Raw genomic sequence first — 13,270 nt, 5'->3', positions numbered from 1 at the left:
TAATCATCTGAACTGTTTTATCTTATGCTGAACAAACAAAAGAAGTCTTTTGCACAAGGCCTGGCTGCCAAATGCACATTTAGTGTAATTTTTTTTAAAGTGTTGACTGGCATTCTCCAACAAAACTCTGCCATATGCCTGTTTCAAATGGCATACCAATTGCATTTCACCCACAAGTAGTTTTCTTGTGTGATAATTACTTGCATACTGAAGAGTCTCCACTTTCATCTTTGCCCCAGTTCCCCTTACCATAACACTCTGATATGGGATGATAATTGTAGAGGTTCAAAACAGAGTTGGCACACATGAGTCTGTTAAGTCCGCAATTCTTTTGGAGTGAGGAGTTAACAGTGGACAATCAAGCTGAAGAATGAACTAAATGTGTTTTGCTTCTGTGTCAGAAGATGGGCAGATGAATCCTCTTCATAAAAAAAAAAAGGAACCACAATTTTGAACCTCAAAATTCATTGGGTAGCAGTTGTTCACATTGTCAGAAACCTAAGAATACCAGACCACACCCCCTAAATTATACATTCACATTGCTTTGTGATGAAGTTTGCATGCATGCACATATGATTTCTACCATCTCAAAAGATTTGAAGAACTGAGGCAATTGGATGTATTATGGAGACACCAATACTTGCAGAAACCCTTTTAGATCTGAAAACCAACCTCCCTTAGTGAGTTTCCCATTCTCAACAATATGGCTAGCAGCTATGAAACTTGCCATGGACATGTCAGTCACCAGTAAGAGTGCAATGTCTAGAGTGGCCCTTCAAATTGTTGCCTCAATGAAGTGACCCTTGCAGAGACAATTGGTTGAAGCATAGAAGAATGAGCGCACCACATATGCAGTTTTCAATAGTAATGTTCAATGAAAACACAAAATAATGCTAAGATGACTTAACATACCTTCCTCTCTCTGCTGTCAGCCAAGGAAGGGGCATAGTAAACTGGGTAGCAGCTCAGGGACAGACGCCTGCTGACCCATTTTTCTATCTGCCACCAGGGCAACATTCCTCCTGCTTGCCCCCGCCTTGTTCCTGCCTGTGGCAGTGGAGGCCAGACTCTGTGCTGGCCACACTCAGTCCACCTGCATTCATTCTCTTGCCCAGTTCCAGGAAGGAAAACCCAACAGCCTCCTCACCTTCAGCCCATGAAATGCTGCATGAGAGAAATGAGGGCAATGGAGTTGGGTGGCAAGGTTCCTTGGTGGCCCCCTGCCCTGGCTCAGGGACACTCGTAAGGTATGTTCTAGAAAGAGCAAGGATGCGCCTGGTCATTTGAGGGGAATTATTACTCATCATAGGTAACTAGATGAGACATGAGTGTTAAATTAGTGAGCTGCTGCTGACTGGAATTTTCAGTGTGGTGGTGTATTCCCCTCTTCCTGCTGCCAGCTAATCTGTGCTGGTTTTTTTTACTTATTTTGCTTTTCAGACTAGCATCAATAATTTGTCCTCTACGGTGTTTATAAAACTGCTAATAAATTAACTTTAAAAAAAACCAAATTCTCATTTTAAACTTAAAATCTTAGTATTTTTTCCCCAGATAAGCCTGTAAGTTCTCTTTTGGATTACAATTTAAAAAAGGACTTTCCTTTTTCTTCTTCTTCTGTTTATTAACTATTAAGACTGGAGACAAGCTGTTGATTACAATATCTGGAAAGAATTCTACCAGTGGGGATTGTCACATCTCAAGTTTAAAGAAGAGACGTTCTGCTGTTTTTCTATTTGATACTCCACACCACCGTGAGAAAATTTTCTACTACTGATTAGACACAGGCGCTGCAGAATTGTTTATATTTGAGAACAAGCTCAGTTTTTTTACTTTCTGTTTTGAGATCAAGGACAACATACTTGGGCAAAGAACTTTCTTCTTTAACTCCTTCATGTCATTATGAGAGGTAGGGAGAAACCTCATCTAAGCCAGACACATCAATCAAGGAAACTTTCACTTCCAGATACAGGTGCAGGGGAAGCTAAAGTAGCTGTAGCCATGGACCAAACGCTGACTGAGATGAAACAGATTTTGCAGTCAAATGCAGTTGCTTTGGCATCAAATGCCACTGCCCTCAAACAGGTCATTTCTGCTGTAACTCAAATGAAGCAAAATATGGCTGAGATAAATGACAAAACCTCAAATATTGATGAGACTGTCAAAAAATTGGCACAGGACAATAAAGAATTTAAATTAAGGGTTGAAGCTATAGAGAAGGATGTGCAATCACTGAAAGATGATAGAGAAAAACTACTGGATCAAATGGCTCTGTTGGAACTAAGACAAAAAGAGAGATTTCTAAGGTTTAGAGGAATCCCTGAAACCCCTAATCAGAATATTGGAAAACTACTTGGAGAGGAACTTGCATCACTTTTGGGAATTACGGCTGATGAGATGGATGCCCAGATTGAGACAGTCTTTCATTTAAACTCGGATTTTGCAATAAGAAATAAATTAATTAAAGATTGCATAGTACATTTTTCCTCCAAATCAATAGTAGAGCGAATCATTCAGGCTCACTTTACTACAACTTTAACAATTCAAACTCATCAGATAAAAATTCTGAAAGAGATTCCAGCCAGAATCTTAAGAAAGCGTAAGGATTACAAATTTTTGGTTGATGCATTAAATGCTAAAGGAATACGTTTTAGATGGGAACTACCAGAGGGAATCTCCTTCTTTTACAAGAGCAAGAGGAATAGATTCACTGAGCTTCTTAAAGCACAAGAATTCTGGCGGAAATACAAGAAAGACTTATCTTCTGAACATCCTGCTCCATAAATATATAACTTAAATCACTCTACATGGATTACAAACAATCTTACAGATTTTTATCTTGGAATGTAAATGGCCTGAATTCAGAAATTAAACGGAACAGGGTTTTCCATTTTCTTAAGAAACAAAATTTGGATATAGTGTGTTTACAAGAGACTCATATTAGAAAATGTGATCGAAAATTTTTGGTAAATAAAGCCCTGGGACAAGAATTTGTTTCTTCAGATAAGAAAAAAAAAAGAGGAGTAGTATTTTATGTCAAACAACAATTTGAACCTAAATTGATCTTTAAAGATGAAGAAGGTAGGGTACTAGCACTGGAAGTTTTAATATCTGGAGTTAAAACAGTGATAATTGGAATCTATGCCCCAAATGAAAGGAAAGTTGAATGTTATAATTATTTGGATCAAAAGATGGCAGATTTATCGAATGCTAATTTGCTTCTATTGGGAGATTTTAATGGAGTTGTTTCGACATCTCTGGATAGAAAATCTGATTTATCGGAAAAGAATTTACAAGGTAAACTTCCTAAAGCATTCTTTGAATTAGTAGATCATATGGATCTTTATGATTTGTGGAGAATTAAAAACTCAAATGCAAAAGAATATACCTACTTTTCTGAAAGATATCAATCACACTCTAGGATAGATATGGTCTGGACATCTAAAACTATTATAACTTATATGAAAACAATGGATATCCTACCTAGGACATTTTCAGATCATAATGCAATTTGTTTTGCATGGAAGAAGGAAGGAGTGACTTCATTTAGGTGGAGACTGAATGAATATCTTTTGAAAAAACCAGATGTCGTTGAGAAAGCCAAAAAGAAGTTAAAGGATTATCTTGAACTGAATTTAAACCAAGGATTGGATAACAAAATTGTTTGGGATGCAAGTAAAGCGGTCATGAGAGGTTTTTCATACAGCAAAATGCATATTTTAAAAAACAAAAAGGACTGAAAAAAGAGGTACTACTGATGCAGATTTCCAAAAAGGAAAAAGAACTGATATGGACTAAAGATAAGAAGAAGATCTCTCAAGCTATTAAGATCTTACTACAACAACTCTCTATGTTAATAGCAAATGAACTTGAACAGAGTTTGAAGTATATCAAGCAAAGATCATTTGAATTTGCAGATAAACCAGGCAAGTTGCTAGCTTGGAAAATTAGACTTGAAAGTAAGAAAAACTTCATATCTAAAATATTTACTAAAAATGGGCACTCTTATAATGGAAAGGAAATAAGGATGGAATTTTTAAAATATTATTCAGAATTATATAAAGGCAAAATAGTAGAAGATTAAAAAAATCGAGCAATTTCTCAGAACTAAAAGTATTCTAAAACTTTCTCATCAACAAATAGAAATTATGAATGCTCCAATAACAGTTATGGAAATAATAGAAGCAATAAATCAAGCTAAATCTAACAAGGCCCCTGGGCCAGATGGACTCTCAGCTTTGTATTACAAGCTACTCAAAGATCAAATTTTACAACCTCTTCAATGGACTATGAATGACATTTTACAAAAAGGGATTATGCCAGATTCGTGGAAACATGCAAATATTACAATAATCCCAAAGCCAGATCAAGATTTAACATTAGTCAAAAATTATAGGCCAATATCACTTTTAAATAATGACTATAAACTTTTTGCTGCGGTTTTGGCAAGAAGACTAAAAGTGGTATTACAAGACTTTATTCATGAGGATCAAGCTGGCTTTTTGCCAAAGAGACAATTGAGAGACAATGTCAGAACAGTTTTGAATGTATTGGAGTACTATGAAAAACATGATAAACAGATGGCGATGATCTTTTTGGATGCAGAGAAAGCTTTTGACAATATTTTGTGGCAGTTCATGTGGGGACTATTAGAGGAAATAGCTGCTGGTAAACATTTCATTAGAGCAATTAAAACTATCTACTCGGAACAATATGCCAAGATTATTGTAAATGGAGAATTATCAGACAATTGTAGAATACAAAAAGGGACTAGACAAGGTTGTCCACTTTCTCCATTGCTTTTAATATTGGTTTTAGAAGTGCTTTGTAGATCTATTAGGGAAGATGATGAATTACATGGTCCCAAAATCGGGAGACAAGAATACAAATTGAGAGCCTTTGCAGACGACGTTGTGTTATTTTTAGAGAATCCAATGGATAAGATTGAAAAACTTTTGGACAAGATACAGCAATTTGGCGGGTAAAATCCCGTTTATGTAAAATCATAAACAAGACTAAAACTAAGGTTCTGACTAAAAATATTGATCAGAACTAAGGTTCTGACTAAAAATATTGATCAGAAAATTAAAGATAGATTTGGTGAAATAAGTGAGTTAAAAGTGGAGAAGAAAGTGAAATATTTGGGAGTTTGGTTAACAAATAATAACTCTGTGCTGTTTTCAAATAATTATGTTAAAACATGGAACTCAATGAAAAATGATTTGCAAAGATGGTCTAAAATGAATTTATCTTTGATGGGAAGAATCTCAGTGGTCAAGATGAATGTTTTGCCTAAAATGTTATTTCTTTTTCAGACTATTCCTATAATTAATAACTTGACTTGTTTTAGGCAATGGCAGAAGGATATAACTAAATTTGTTTGGCAGGGGAAAAGACCAAGAATAAACTTTAAGAATTTAACAGATGCAAAGGAAAGGGGTGGTCTTACCTTGCCAGATTTAAGGTTGTATTTTGATGCTGTATGTTTGACATGGCTAAAGGAATGGATAACATTGAGAAACCCTAGAGTCCTTGATCTGGAGGGATTTGATAGAAGGTTTGGATGGCATGCTTATCTATGGTACGAAAAAACTAAAGTACATAAAGATTTTCTGAATCACTATGTAAGAAGGAGTTTAATGAGGGTAAGGTTAAAATATAAAAATTGGTTGGAACCAAAAACTCCGTTATGGATATCCCCGATCGAAGCTTTATCACGTAAAGAAGTAAATATACAAATGTCGGGGGGTACGTATAGAGATCTGTTGTATTTTTATGGAAAGGATTGTAAGTTAAAATCTTTAACTGAATTACAAAATGTGGTCAGAGATTGGTTTCAGTACTATCAGTTAAATGAGATATATAAGAAAGACCTTAAAGTTGGATTTGAAGATCAGATTTTGAATTTTGAGAAGGAATTATGTCAAGACGATGAAAAATTAATTTCCAAAATGTATAAATTATTACTTTTGGAGGAGACAAGAGAGGAATTGGTTTAAACAACTATGATAAAATGGGCTCAAGATGTTGGACATAATATAGAAATGGCAGCGTGGGAGAAGTTATGGAAAAGTGATTTAAAATTTACTGCTTGTTATGCTTTGAAGGAAAATTATTACAAAATGATGTATAGATGGTATTTAACGCCCAAAAAACTGGCATTTATGTATAAAAATGTTTCAAACAAATGTTGGAAGTGTGGGCATATTGAAGGTAGTTTTTTTCATATGTGGTGGACCTGTGGGAGGGCTAAGGCCTATTGGGACATGATATATAATGAATTGAAGAAGATACTTAAAGTGACATTTCCTAAGAAGCCAGAATCCTTCCTGCTTGGAATAACACAAGGAGCAATTTCTATAAATAATTTAATTTTTTTTATGTATGCTTCTACGGCGGCCAGAATATTATATGCACAGAAATGGAAGACCAATGAACTGCCTTCAAAAGAAGATTGGCTGATAAAGATTTTGGAATATGCAGAAATGGCAAAACTTACAACACTGATTAGAGATCAAAGTTTAGAATGTTTCAAGGAAGATTGGGAACCTTTTTTGGTTTATTTAAAGAATTATTTTCCTACTATGGATCTTACAGCAGGATTTGATATTTGAAATGCAGGTTGGGCAGATTAATGGTGGCGGAAGGTTTAAATTTGTGTTTTTTAAAAATAATTTTATAATAAGGGTAAAATTTATAGTTGTTATCATGAAAAGAGGTGTGCGGGAAGTCAATTTTGTAATTGTGTTTATTATGATTGTTATGGTTATTATTATTATTGTTAAAAGTTAATAAAAATTTGGGGAAAAAAGAATCTTAGTATTTTTTCTGTAATTGCTTTTTCTTACAGATGTGCTGCCACATTGAATTAAGATGTGAACCCCCATTAAAGAAATGTCTAACTTGCACACTATAATTTCACCAAGGGGAGGTCTCATTCATATGTTAGTTATACTCACACAGTCACTATTTCTCAGGTCTGGTTTTCTCATGCAAAATGGGAATCTAGTGAGCTTTCACCAGGTTGCTATGAACAATATAACTAAAATATTTTGTTATCAAATATAACTGAAAATATTGTAGAAATAACAAATGCAACTCATTTTTCTCCCACTTCAGTTTGAAACCAGGCAGGTGCAAAAGACTAAAGACTCCCTCTCTCTCAAGCTTTCTCACCCTCCATAGTGATCAACAGTTTTTACATACAGGACCAAAACATGTGATAAATAGGGGTGTGCAATTCGGATTTTCGGTGTTTCGGCTCGGACCTGAGCCAAAACACCCCCGTTCTGTTCTGTGGCCAAATATGGCCCTCCTGAATCACCCCCCGATTCGGTTCGATCAAAATTTATTCGGGTCTGAATCTGAATCGATTCGGGGCAGAAAAGCGGGTCACAGGGGCAAAATAGTGGGGTGGGTTGGTAGTGCCTAATGGGTGGAGGCCACCACCCAAATTTCAGGGGGATTGGGCAAAGGGCTGATTTTTGGTGAATTTCTGAAGTTTATGCGTCTTTAAGATTTTCCCCCATGAAGGGTGTATTGCTTCACGTCGGGGGAAAAGGGGTTTCCTAGTGCCAGGTGGGGTTGGTGGTAGTGCCGGGTAGGGGCAAGGAAGCTACCTGAATTTTTTCAAAGGATTTGGGCAGAGGGCTGATTTTTGGCGAATTGTTGAAGTTCACACGTCTTTAAGGTTTTTCCTCATAAGTTATAATGGAGCTTTCAGCAGCCCCATAAGTGCACTTGGGGGGTGCTGGGGTGGCCCAGAGAGAGTGGTTCTGTTGTTTCAGAGGTTTTCTGAGTGTGGATTCTATGATAGCAAATTAGAGTGGATTCATGGTGTCTCATTGAAAATCTCATCTGCTATCATAGAATCCACACTCAGAAAACCTCAGAAACAACAGAACCCTGTACCCCATGGGTTAGAAACCCATGGGGGTGGTTGGCACCCTATGTGCACTACACCACCACTCGCTCTGGGCCACCTCAGCACCCCCTAAGTGCACTTATGAGGCTGATGAAAGCTCCATTATAACTTATAATGAGGAAAAACCTTAAAGATGCGAAAACTTCAACAACTAACCAAAAATCAGCCCTCTGCCCAAATCCTTTGAAAAAATTCAGGTAGCTTCCTTGCCCCAACCCGGCACTACCACCAACCCCAACCCGCTCTAGGACACCCCTTTCCCCCCGAAGGGAAGCGATACACCCTTCACGGGGAAAACCTTAAAGATGCGTAAACTTCAGAAATTCACCAAAAATCAGCCCTCTGCCCAACCCTCTGCAATTGGGGTGGTAAGCTCCACCCATTAGGAACTACCACCCCACCCCACTATTTTTCCCCTGGCACCCTAAATTCGAGCAGACATCACATCCAACCTTTTTGCATTGAAATCAATGGGATGCAAAAAGGCGGGAAATTCAAATAGACGTCATAGATCAAAACGGTGATTCGGCTCATGCCCGAGATTTCTCGGATCTTTTCGTGGGTGATTCGGTTCGGCCCTGAATCACCCAAAATTCACTGTTTCGGGCACAGATCGTTCTGTGCCCGAAACGTTTTGCACATCCCTAGTGATAAATGCCACCACATCTAGTTTTGCTCCTAAGACATTACCACTACTTGTTCTTTAAAATGCAAGGCTTCATTGATAATTGAAATGCTGCTGCTCCTGCTCAAATAAGCTCTTGAAACAGAAGCACTCTCTTGCAATTCCATTGCTAATCAAAAACTGAGGGGAAATTAAGAAATGGCAATTAGGAACAGACAAACCTTACTCAAAATAATTGTAGAATTTCAGTTGTGCCAAAAACATCTCTTTATTTTTTAAGATGTATTCCTGCCTGATCAAATGATCTCCAAAGTGGCTTACAACAGATTTAAAGAAGCAGAGCTCCAGATGGAACACACCTCCCAGTTCATCTGTCAACAGTGGGGCAGTTAAGACAGACATTGAGCCCTTTCGCACAAGCCATGAGAAAGGGCTACCAGGTTTGTGGGGAGGAAGCCCTAAAGAGCTTATCTCCTTGAAGATGATCATTCTGCTATCCCTGGGCAGGCGGATTGCCTGCCCAGATGAGCACCAGCAGCTCCAAGAGTCAGGGTGCCAGGATGTGTTGCCTTGTGTGGCCCTGCCCCCCAAGAGCTCCAATAATGCACCGCACTCGCTCCCTTCACCTCATTTTCAAGGGTGAATCCATAGGTGGGTTTGGCGCTGTGGTCAGGCCCGATCTTGGTGGTTCACACATGCGTGCAAAACCGGGCTGGGCTCCCTTAGCCCAGTTTTGCATGTGCATGTGAACAGCCTCATTGTATTGAAGTATCTTCCCAGCTCTCTGGTATTCCTGTGTGCTGCCCTTATGGGATTCATGGAAAGACCCCAGGCAAACACCAGATGCAATTATCTATATGGGTGGAGCTTTTTCTCACCCAGACCAGTTGGAATCTGGCTCCCAGCTCATCTCTTAAGGGCGGGGTGAAGCACAATGTTAAGCTTCTCTTCAATGGGAGATGTACCAGTGCATCTGAGAAGTTCAACTAACTTAGCTACATAGCTCAGAAGGAACACGGGAAGCTGCCGTATACCCAGTCAAACCATTGGTCCATTTAGCTCAGTACCAGCTACACCAAGGCTGCTCAACTTTGGTCCTCCTGCAGGTGTTGGCCTACAACTCCCATAATCTCTGGCTATTGGCCACTGTGGCTGGGAATTATGGGAGTTGTAGTCCAAATACAGCTGAGGGGACCTAAGTTGAGCAGTCTTGATCTACACTGACTGACAGCAGCTCTCCAAGGTTTCAGGCAGGAGTCTTTCCTAGTCTCTCACCCACCTGGAGATTCTAGGGATTAAACCTCGGACCTTCTGCATACAAAGCAGATGCTCTTCCACTGAGCTATGGTACATCGATTAACTCTATTGGTTAGCAGTGCCAGCAATTTCCAATGACTTCTTATATGATAACTCATCCTTGGGGTAACTTGGGTAACTCATCCTTACCCAAGAAGCATAGTGTGCCACCCAAAAATATACCTTTAAGAAGATATTTTCAGTTGACACTGGGGGGTTATGTGGGAAAGGGAGGTCACCCAAATTCCCTGACCCCCACAATAGCACTGGTATAGCATTAGTCTGAAATTCTTCAGAAGTACTGCTGCTTCTCTTACTGCACCAGTGCCATTAGTCAAGATGTATTATTAGCCATGATTCAAAAGCTGGCCAATGAAATTTGACTTAATACTATATGACAAAGCTTTAAAAAAAAACACCCTGCTGAGTTTCAAAAAAGATTTTGCCATAGAGAATGGGAGAAGCTATTGTTCAATAAACCAAAAAAGTCTAAAGTCCCTTAGACTTTTAAGATCTTTACTGACTATTATGAAGAAACGTTATGGTTCTTGTAAGAGATCCAAGAGCCACACATGGTTTTCTGCACATGCAAGGGTTGCCTCCAGAGTCAGGAAATATTCTAGAATGGCATTCTATTAGGCTCAAGTGGATTCTGCAACCAACCAATCAGAAAGTCTTTCATGCATGTGCCTTGCTAAATCCTGGCCATGGTCAAAACCTATTCTGTCTTTCACTATGTATTGTAGAGATCACCATTTGTCCAAGGGCCACATTAGCAACTCCCGATTCCTACTCACTGCTTGCCTCCTAGTAGAAATGGTCTCAGGTAGCATCTCAGTTCCAGACAGTCCTGGATGAATCTGATTACTTAGATCCTTTCCAGTCTGTCTTCTGATCTGGACACACAATGGAAACTGCCTTGGTCACCCTGGTGGATGATCTACAACTCAAGATAAACAGAGGGAGTGTGACTCTGTTAATTCTCCTGGATCTCTCAGCAGCTTTCAATACCGTTGGCCATGGTTGGGAGCACGGTTATATGGTGGCTCTGCTCCTACCTGGAGGATTGTATTCAGAAGTGGTGCTGGGAGATGCCTGTTCCATCCCTTGGCCTTTGGCATGTGGGGTGCCACAGGGATCTATCCTGTGGTGTTTCCCTATCCCTATGATGTTTAACATCTACAGAATCCTGGGAGAGGTCATCCGTGGGTGTGGGCTGAAGTGCCATCAATACACTGATGACACCCAGCTCTACCTATCTTTTAAATCAGCAGACACCAGGGAGGCAGTGGATGCTCTGAACCAGGGCTTGGAGGCTATTCTGCTCTGGATGGGGGCAAACAAGCTGAAACTTAATTCAGGTAAGACGGAAGTGCTCTGGGTTTGTAAAACTGACCATCCGAGTAGTGAAGTAAATCTGGTATTGGATGGGGTAACACTTCCTCTGAAAGACAAAGTCCTCAGCTTGGGGGTGTTTCTGGACCCTATGAAACTGGTACGCCAGCTGCAACCCTACTTGGAGAAGTTGAACCTGACCTCAGTCACTCATGCTTTGGTAACGTCCAGATTGCGCTCTATGTGGGGCTGCCATTGAAGGCAGTTCAGAAGCTTCAGCTAGTCCAGAATGCTGCTGTGGCTGCTGTAAAATTATGTAAACTCAGTGGAGTGCTGTGGTTGGTGCCTGTGCTCTCGCTCAGTGGGAGACAGGATGGGCGACTGCTGCCTCAATACGTTTTGAAGGCATTATTGTGATGTAGTAATATCTTGGTGTTTGAGTCAGTCCAGGATCAAACCCTTGCTCAGCTGTGAATCAGTGCCCTCAGTGCCCTCTCAGTGCCCCCAGTCCAGCCCTGATGGCACGACCTTCTCCTCCCCCTCCAAATATTCAAATCTCTAGCTTATGTGTTTGGGATTTGTGTTTTTCAGTAAGCAATCAATACCTTTGGCAAATCCATGAAGCTTGGTCAAGCAGTAGAAATTAGTCCAAGTGTTTTTACAGAACAGTTCACAAGCTGTGATAGGATATCACAAGCTGCTTCAGCTGATTCCTTGCTGCTATCCACCTTAAGAGCTTCCCCGTCCAACTCCCTGGCTGCTGGGCTACCATGCAATGCATCGAGTGTTCTGGCTCCCTGAGAGGCTGGAGCTCTTGCTCCACCTTCATAAATCTGCATCGGATGCGAGTCACTGAGTTTGAGAAGTTTTTGTTTCAAGAATGCCAACTGACAAATGCTGCATTAGTTTTCAATTTTAGGACGGTACAAGCTACAATCAGCTAACGAAAAACAACATTCTCATAAATATACATGTATAACAATGTTTTTAATAGCTTTTGGGGGCACACTGACATGAACACTTTCTAGTTAAAAGGTTATCTCTATAGCACTTTGTAATGTAGAACAGGGATTCTCAATGTTGGGTCCCCAGATGTTATTGGACTTCAACTCCCATAATCCCCAACCCAAGGCCCCTGAGTTGAAGTCCAATAACATCTGGGGACCCAACATTGAGAATCTCTGATGTAGAGCATGAGGAGTTACCTTGCAACAAGCACTCAAACAAAACAGCTGAGCCCATCTGTAATGAGCCTCTCACGCTCAGTGAGCTTAGTGCAGCACAGCGGGGACAGCGGGCTAAGCCCACTGTCCTTGCAGAAGATCAGGCCAGGAGCCCTGGGAGGCCAGATTTACCACCCACACAATTGCCGGCTCTGTGACAGAGCCGGCAGCGGCTGGGGGGTGCGGGGACCAATTGTCCCCCGATTGTCCCCCAGAAGCTCCAGCATGCCCTGTATGAGCACTCAGGGCATGCTGGTGAGACCCCCGGAGCCAGGAGGCAGCTTTTCGCCTCCCCTCCAGGGGTCTCCTCATGAGTAACCGTGGCACGGAGCCATGGTGCAACTACTCACAATTTTAAAAAACCAGGTTTGCAGAGCGCTCGCTCCGCAAACCCAGTTTTAGGAGCGGGTTACCCGCTCAAGAACCACCGGGCTCGCAGCCGAGCCTGGTGGTTCTCACGGCTGCAGAAAATCAGGCTAGCGGAGGCTAGCCTAATTTTCTGCAATTGTGTGAATAGCCTTCACGTGTTCCTACATCTCATCTTCCCCTAATGTGCTCTGGTTCTGTCACTTCTGTAGCAAACCATAGTTTGAAATTGCAATCAAATGAGCATGCTATGATTTGCATTTGGCTCTCCAAACTAGAATTGTAAATCATGGTTTGATTGTTTATAGAGGGCAAGTGCTGGAAGAGAGAAAAACATGCAAACCATGGTTTAAGTGTGGATGTAAAAATCACTCATCTGCTTACTGAATGGATTTGGGTGGGTCTCTCAACAACCTGCTCACTGTCTGTTGATTTTCTGCAGTTAGATTCAGTCATGTTTCACAGCATTCCAATTAAGACTGTCAACCAATTAAGAGAATTTTA

The sequence above is a fragment of the Hemicordylus capensis genome, chromosome 2, assembly GCF_027244095.1.
Source record: "Hemicordylus capensis ecotype Gifberg chromosome 2, rHemCap1.1.pri, whole genome shotgun sequence".
In the NCBI taxonomy this organism is placed as follows: domain Eukaryota; kingdom Metazoa; phylum Chordata; class Lepidosauria; order Squamata; family Cordylidae; genus Hemicordylus; species Hemicordylus capensis.
Note: the sequence above shows the minus strand (reverse complement) of the source record.